The sequence below is a fragment of the Notolepis coatsorum genome, assembly GCF_963971535.1.
Source record: "Notolepis coatsorum genome assembly, contig: SCAFFOLD_2520, whole genome shotgun sequence".
NCBI lineage: Eukaryota > Metazoa > Chordata > Actinopteri > Aulopiformes > Paralepididae > Notolepis > Notolepis coatsorum.
In genome coordinates this window covers 7,501-15,000 of record NW_028172118.1, presented here as the reverse complement: position 1 = coordinate 15,000, position 7,500 = coordinate 7,501, and the positions used below count along the sequence as shown (strand labels likewise).

Sequence of the window (7,500 nt, the reverse complement as noted above, 5' to 3'; positions counted from 1 at the left end):
ATGTTTTGATTGGCAGGTGTCACTCTGGTCTGGGGAGGAGGGGCCACTGTTATCTTTTATCTCCACCCCCGCTGCCCTATCGCCTGGCGTCAGTCACACCTGACGTGGTTTCAAATGGTAATAATAGGGTCTGGGTTGGAAACGAAACAGATGTACATTTACATTTACATTTAGTCGTAGACATGCTACAGTGAGGTTTTAATTGTGTGGTCCAGACCTTCTAGGGATGCTGGATTATAAAGCTCAGTTGGGTGCAGGACCTCACACACGCAGTGTACGGCCTCGTGAAGTCAGAGTCACTGTCGATGGAGCCCCCCCAGATCTGACACATCCCTGTGACATCACAGACTGGAGGGTTCTCTCTCTCTCTCTCTCTCTCTCTCTCTCTCTCTCTCTCTCTCTCTCTCTCTCTCTCTCTCTCTCTCTCTCTCTCTCTCTCTCTGATGTATATTGAGGGTGGTGCGTGTTCACAAATATTGATTGAACTTCCCTGGGGCACGAAAAAAGAAAATAGGTGCTATTCACCTTTAACCCTTTCACTGCCACACGACAGCCGGTTAACCCTTTCACTGTGACAATACATTCGCGGAGCTAATGATGCTAATGATGGAGCATCGCCGTCGGTTGTGTGATAGTAAAGGGCTAACCTTCTGTGTCGTGTGTGGCAGTGAAAGGGTTACTGTAGGAGTTAACAAGGTAAAAGGTAGGTCTCCGGTGCTTCTAATCCAGAATAGAATAGAAATCCTTTATTTATCCCGAGGGACATTCGGCCACTACAGGTCGCTCACAGTAAACAGTAATAAACATTTAGGTAGTCGATAAGACTAAAATAAGAATAAAGAATCAAATACGGTCTGGGATATACATTCTAAAATTTTAAATATAAAATATACAGCCAAAAGTATACAGAAATATACAGTACATTTTGCCTTGCTTCCTCGATGACTCCTCCCACTCTTCTTCTTGTGAAAATACTGCCTCTTCAAGTGGGCGTGGCCTTCACACTGTTTTGTGGGCGGGGTTTCTTCCTGTGTTTCCCAGGCCACGGCGTCACTGCCTGACATGTTGTGTCGTCGGTCTCCTGGCGACTGTCGCCGCGACGCTGCCGTCTCTGTCGGTCTCTCTCTCTCTCCGGCTGACCGTCTAGCCGCTTCATCCCTCCTTTCCTCTCTCACTCTGAAGAGCGCAGAGGTACTTTCCTCCCTCTCTCCTCCTGCCCTTGTGTCCTTCCTCCTCCTGTCTGTCCGTCCTTCTCTCCTTGTTGGTCCTTCCTCCGTCTGTCCGTCCTTCCTTCTCTCCTTGTTGGTCCTTCCTCCTCCTGTCTGTCCTTCCTTCTCTCCTTGTTGGTGTCCTTCCTCCTCCTCCTGTCCGTCCTTCCTTCTCTCCTTGTTGGTCCTTCCTCCTCCTGTCTGTCCGTCCTTCCTTCTCTCCTTGTTGGTCCTTCCTCCTCCTGTCTGTCCTTCCTTCTCTCCTTGTTGGTCCTTCCTCCTCCTGTCTGTCCTTCCTTCTCTCCTTGTTGGTCCTTCCTCCTGTCTGTCCGTCCGTCCTTCTCTCCTTGTTGGTCCTTCCTCCTCCTGTTCGTCCTTCCTTCCTTCTCTCCTTGTTGGTGTCCTTCCTCCTCCTGTCTGTCCTTCCTTCTCTCCTTGTTGGTCCTTCCTCCTCCTGTCTGTCCTTCCTTCTCTCCTTGTTGGTCCTTCCTCCTCCTGTCCGTCCGTCCTTCTCTCCTTGTTGGTCCTTCCTCCTCCTGTCTGTCCTTCTCTCCTTGTTGGTGTCCTTCCTCCTCCTGTCTGTCCGTCCTTCCTTCTCTCCTTGTTGGTCCTTCCTCCTCCTGTCTGTCCTTCCCTCCTCCTTGTTGGTGTCCTTCCTCCTCCTGTCTGTCCTTCCTTCCTTCTCTCCTTGTTGGTCCTTCCTCCTCCTGTCTGTCCTTCCTTCTCTCCTTGTTGGTCCTTCCTCCTCCTGTCTGTCCTTCCCTCCTCCTTGTTGGTGTCCTTCCTCCTCCTGTCTGTCCTTCCTTCCTTCTCTCCTTGTTGGTCCTTCCTCCTCCTGTCTGTCCTTCCTTCTCTCCTTGTTGGTCCTTCCTCCTCCTGTCTGTCCTTCCTTCTCTCCTTGCTGGTGACCTTCCTCCTCCTGTCTGTCTGTCCTTCCTTCTCTCCTTGTTGGTCCTTCCTCCTCCTGTCCTTCCTTCCTTCTCTCCTTGTTGGTCCTTCCTCCTCCTGTCTGTCCTTCCTTCTCTCCTTGTTGGTCCTTCCTCCTCCTGTCTGTCCGTCCTTCCTTCTCTCCTTGTTGGTCCTTCCTCCTCCTGTCTGTCCTTCCTTCCTTCTCTCCTTGTTGGTCCTTCCTCCTCCTGTCTGTCCTTCCTTCTCTCCTTGTTGGTCCTTCCTCCTCCTGTCTGTCCTTCCTTCCTTCTCTCCTTGTTGGTCCTTCCTCCTCCTGTCTGTCCTTCCTTCCTTCTCTCCTTGTTGGTGTCCTTCCTCCTCCTGTCCGTCCCTCCTTCTCTCCTTGCTGGTGACCTTCTCTCTTCCTCTCCTCCCTGGTGTCCTTCTCTCTTCCTCTCCTTGCTGGTGACCTTCTCTCTTCCTTTCCTCCCTGGTGAGCTTGAAGAGGCTGGAATTGAAAGGTAGTTTTCCTTCTTTAACCCTTGTGTCTGATAAGGAACAAATGGTCCTTTGAGATTCAGATTATTTTTTTGATAACTGCAGTGGTTATGTTTGTAGCCCATATGTGGCAAAGGTGTGTATTTTAAAATGATCTTGGAATTTCTAAACTTTTTATTTTTTTTAAACTCCACTTTCATTCCCCCTGTAAAATTAAAAGTTACACTCTTACCATTATGGGACTTTAATGGTCGTCTTCAAAAACGCCATGAGAATGTTATATGTTGAAATCATTTTCCACTTTTTCCCCCCCATACATCTTTTATTCAACTTCAGCCCTATTCATTTAATTTTAGAATTGTAACCCTTTAAATGCCAGTGTGTGTGATGGCATCACAAATTATTGTTAAAAAAAACACACGAAAAGTGAAACCTTTTCAATATATCAAATGCAAAGTATATTTCTTTGGGGGGGGATTATTACAGGCTACATCACATACATGTCAAGGATTAGCAACAACACGGATTTCGATGGATTTTTAGATTTTTTTTGTAATGTCAGATTAAAAATGAAATACTCCCACTTTTCTGAAATCTGACATTACAAGAAAACTAAAAATCCATCAATCAAGCGGCTCGGTGGCGCAGCGGACTAAGCGCTCGTCACCAACGCAAGAGACACCGGTATCGAATCCGACTGTCGGCATTGCCTCCGGCTTGGGCCGGCCGTCATACTAACTCAATTGGCAGAGTTAGCGGGTGGAAGTCGATGGGTGGTAATCTGGACGTTGTAAACAGCGACTCCTACAGGTCGGTTGGGCGCCTGCACAGCAGAGACAGGAAAATGGTGGGGGTAGTGTGAGCCTCCTCCCACACGTTACTCCTCGCCAAATGAGATTCCGCGTTGGCAGGTGAAAAGATGTGACTGGCTGCCTCCACATGTATCGGAGGGGACATGTGATGGGCTTCTATCCTCCCTACAACGTGCCAGTGGGGGGCACATGCGAGCAACGTTCAAGACAGGGGAGGGGAGAATTGGCGCGGCTAAAATTGGGATGGGAGAAAAATAGAAAAAGGAGGAGAAAAAGTGGATACAAAATCAATCATCAATCAAAAGGCCATCACAAACACTGGCATTTAAAGGGTTAAAATTATTATATATATATATATAAATTATCTTTTTTCCCCCTTCTTTTTCTGTTTTATGTTATATTAGTCGGAATATACGGAAGCACCACAGCTGGATTCGATCCCACTGTCTCTGTGGTGGTAGACAGACGCTTAGTCCGCTGCGCTACCGGCCACCCTATATTTCTTTGGAATATTGGTGGTTATGGTCAGGGCTCAAGTCAAGTCAAGTCAAGAGTTTTATTTGTCACGGCATACGGATATACAATGAAATGCGGGCTGAAGTTGAATAAAAGATTTATGAGGGGGGAAAAAGTGGGAAATTATTTCAACATATACTATTTTATGGCGTTTTTGAAGAGGACCATTTAGTCCCCTAATGGTCAGAGTTTACACTTTAGTTTTCAGACACAAGGGTTAAGTGCTGTAGTCAGTCTCCCCAGGACACCGTGACGCAACACACACCCGCCACCGGGGGGACGTCACAGTAACTCTGGGAGGTGGTTGGGGTAAAAAATAAATGGTGACGTGATTAATTGTTATGGTTTTAAAATGTATCTAAAAAGGTAATGTGTTAATATTGACAGCCCTATAACAATCGCTGCTGCAAAATCATATATTTTCTATTGCAACGATCACAAAGAATCCTGGAGGGACTGCTTAGTGGAAGGAAGGTAGGCAGAAAGCTGAAGGAATATTGACCAAGACTAGCCTTTGCTTCAGATCATTCTATTCACATCTCATACCTACAGCTGTCATCTTAACACTAAAACACCAGTTGAGTAACTAATAACTATAGGGAGGTGTAGTCATGGTTTTGTCATTGCTGTTTCCGGCCGTTCCACCATCTTGAAAACGCAATGTATTTCCCCATTGCCCATTTCTAAATCGTCTCGTTTAAAACAAATAAAGCATGGACATTTGCATGGTGTACCTTTCTGTGCGTATTCATCCACAATCTATAGCTCAACACATCGGCGTATTTAGACCACTTTTACTGGGGCACGTGCCCCAGTATTGATCAGTTGTGCCCCAGTAAAAATGTCCCCCCAAAAAAAGGCGTTTCGCAGTCCCGATAATGGAACGTTTGTCCCGCCTCCCGCTGCAACAGAACAATGTCCCGCATTTCGAAGATCATGGTAAAAACAATAATAGTTATGTTTTAAATGTTGTTCATTTAATGCGATGTCTGTGTCAAAAACCAAAGCGCAGCCGAGACGAGCAGCCCGAGCTGTCAGCCGGTGCGTGACGACGACGCGTGTTGTATGTAGAGTCTAGACGGTGTTGTATGTAGAGTCTAGACGGTGTTGTATGTAGAGTCTAGACGGTGGCAATCAGTGACGTGGAGAAGAAAACACAGAAAACGATAAAACTTAAAGTTAAGCTATAGCTAAACAAAACGAGAAAATAGAGGCAACTCCTAAGAAGAAAAAAAAAGTTGCTCATACAACAGAGACTGGGAGAAGAAATACACATGAGATCTGTTTCAGACGATCCGAGTGCAGGATTTGCGAGTAGGGTAAATCTGCAGTGCCGCAGCCCCGAGCTTGGACTGGGACCTGATTTCAATGTTTACTAAGAGAAGTGAGACTCTTGGCTCATTTTCCGTGAAGAGCATATAAAAGAACTAGTGCTGTCAGGCGATTAAAAAAATGTATCTAATTAATTACAGGATTTGTAATTAATTAATCTAATTAATCACATTTTAATCGCATAACCATTTTATGCCTGATATTCTATATTCTATAATCATATTTCAAATTGCATGTGTCCGGATGGCAGAATTCAGTACTGTATCTACAAAACCTTCTGTTTAATCATCTTCCATCTATTAATTTGCTTAGATTTTTCAGGTCTGGTCAATTTGAGCATAGTGTTATTCAGTCAAAGATTAAAAAAAAATTGTATTGATATTCTCATTTGGTTCACTACAATTTACTCAATCCTAGTAACAGACACAGTATTTCTGACACTGGGAATACATTCCCTGAGATCCATAGATGTCCCTAGAATCATATACCAAGAACATGCAAATGGACCATATAAAAAAAGTCTGTAATGTGTATTCTACGTTCTTATGGAATGAATGAGATAAGAAAAAAAATTATAAAAAAAAAAAAAAAAAATGTAATTAATTTTGAGTTAATTTTCATAACGCGATAATTTGCTGTGTAATTAATTAATCTAATTAACGCGATAAACTGACAGCCCTAAAAATAACACGTTTTCATTGGGTGCACTATACACTGGACCCGGACGTGTGGAAATTGTAGGTGAAAACAAGATAAATATGAAGCAAAAAGGTTCACTGTGTACCTTCACTGTCTGGCCCCACCTTGTTTCATTCATACTGTTTTAAATTTTTTATCACACAAAACAAATAGCACTTGTATTTATAAATGTGATCTAGCTGAGATAAATGGCTAATATTAACCATACTGATTATGCTGTCTATATTGGTTGTAATTGAGATAACAGTTAACATATTATGTTAAGTATTAAGTATTTTTACATAAATGGTTATGGCTTTATTGTTTTAAAATCCCAATAATGTTGTGGGTTCACCAGACACACACATATTGGGTGAGTAACCAAAACGCGTACACCACACAAGTATGAATATTACTTGTATGACATGTATCAGCATGTACATCAAATTAAAACAAATAAAGAACTGCCTATTCATCTACTAATCCTATGGATTATTGAATTATTAACACTTCACTGCTAATAATTCTCAGGAAAAAATGGCTGAAAAGACTTCTATTAATGCAGTGATTTTATCAGCTTGGATACCAAGATTGATGGTTACCGGCTTAATGATGTGGTGGCTGAGAAGGTGAAGCATCTACAGTTTAATAAGATTCATAACTAAATGTGCTATATATAGCCTACCGTCTGTGTCGAATATGAAATAAAGGCATCTAAATGATAAAAAAATTATAAAAAAAAAAACAAGCTCAATCAAAAGATTCTACATGATTCCAAAATAGTGAAGAAAATGACTTTAGGAAGAACAAAGGCAGAGGCTCTGGTCAAAGACATCCTTGCTCCAAAGGCAGTGGGTGATGTTCTCAAGGCCTTACCATCAGATAAACCCCTCCCATTCTCCATACAGATGGATGCATCTAACCTAACCCTAACCCTAAAACTGAAATAAAGTAAAAAAATAAAATAGTTACAAAATCTGCCCATTTTCGCCCCCAAAAACCGCCCAAAAACCGGCAAACAAATATTTCCCGTGCGCGCATTGCGCGCCCGCTTGGCATCCCTAAGTGCCCCCCCTGTGCCCCAGTACAGTGCTTGGTCTAGATACGCCCCTGGCTCAACATGAAAATATTCGCAATTAATCGTAATAAAAAAAAATCGCAGAATTTGATTTCAACCAAAAAATGCTTAAACAATAATGTTAGTGATAGAAGGGAACTCATTTTGTGCAAAAATGGAAAGCTTTTCAATGTTCATGAGGCAGAATTATTACAATAGCCTATAATCCATTTCCCCCAATGATAAATCCCTATACGGGTGGAGCGCGCGGGCGGTCCAGAGTGATGTCAGACTACACACCTCCCTATACGGGTGGACCTCGCGGGCGCTCCAGAGTGACGTCAGACTACACACCTCCCTATACGGGTGGACCTCGCGGGCGCTCCAGAGTGACGTCAGACTACACCACCTCCCTACTGTGTCCCACGTTTCATTGAACTTAACGTCACCGCTGTGTTGCTGCTGTTTGTATTGATTTGTCATTTAATTAATTCTCCCGTTTTTGTTGTTG

The 7,500-nt window shown here is 43.6% G+C and overlaps 1 protein-coding gene across 1 annotated transcript in view; it reads left to right on the top strand.

The window, feature by feature from the left end:
* The window catches only part of LOC311248114 (pleckstrin homology-like domain family B member 2), a gene marked incomplete at both ends in the record, with an annotated part of 17,114 nt that overhangs the window by 6,288 nt on the left and 3,326 nt on the right, over positions 1-7,500 (top strand). The gene's annotated exons all lie outside the window — the stretch shown is intronic.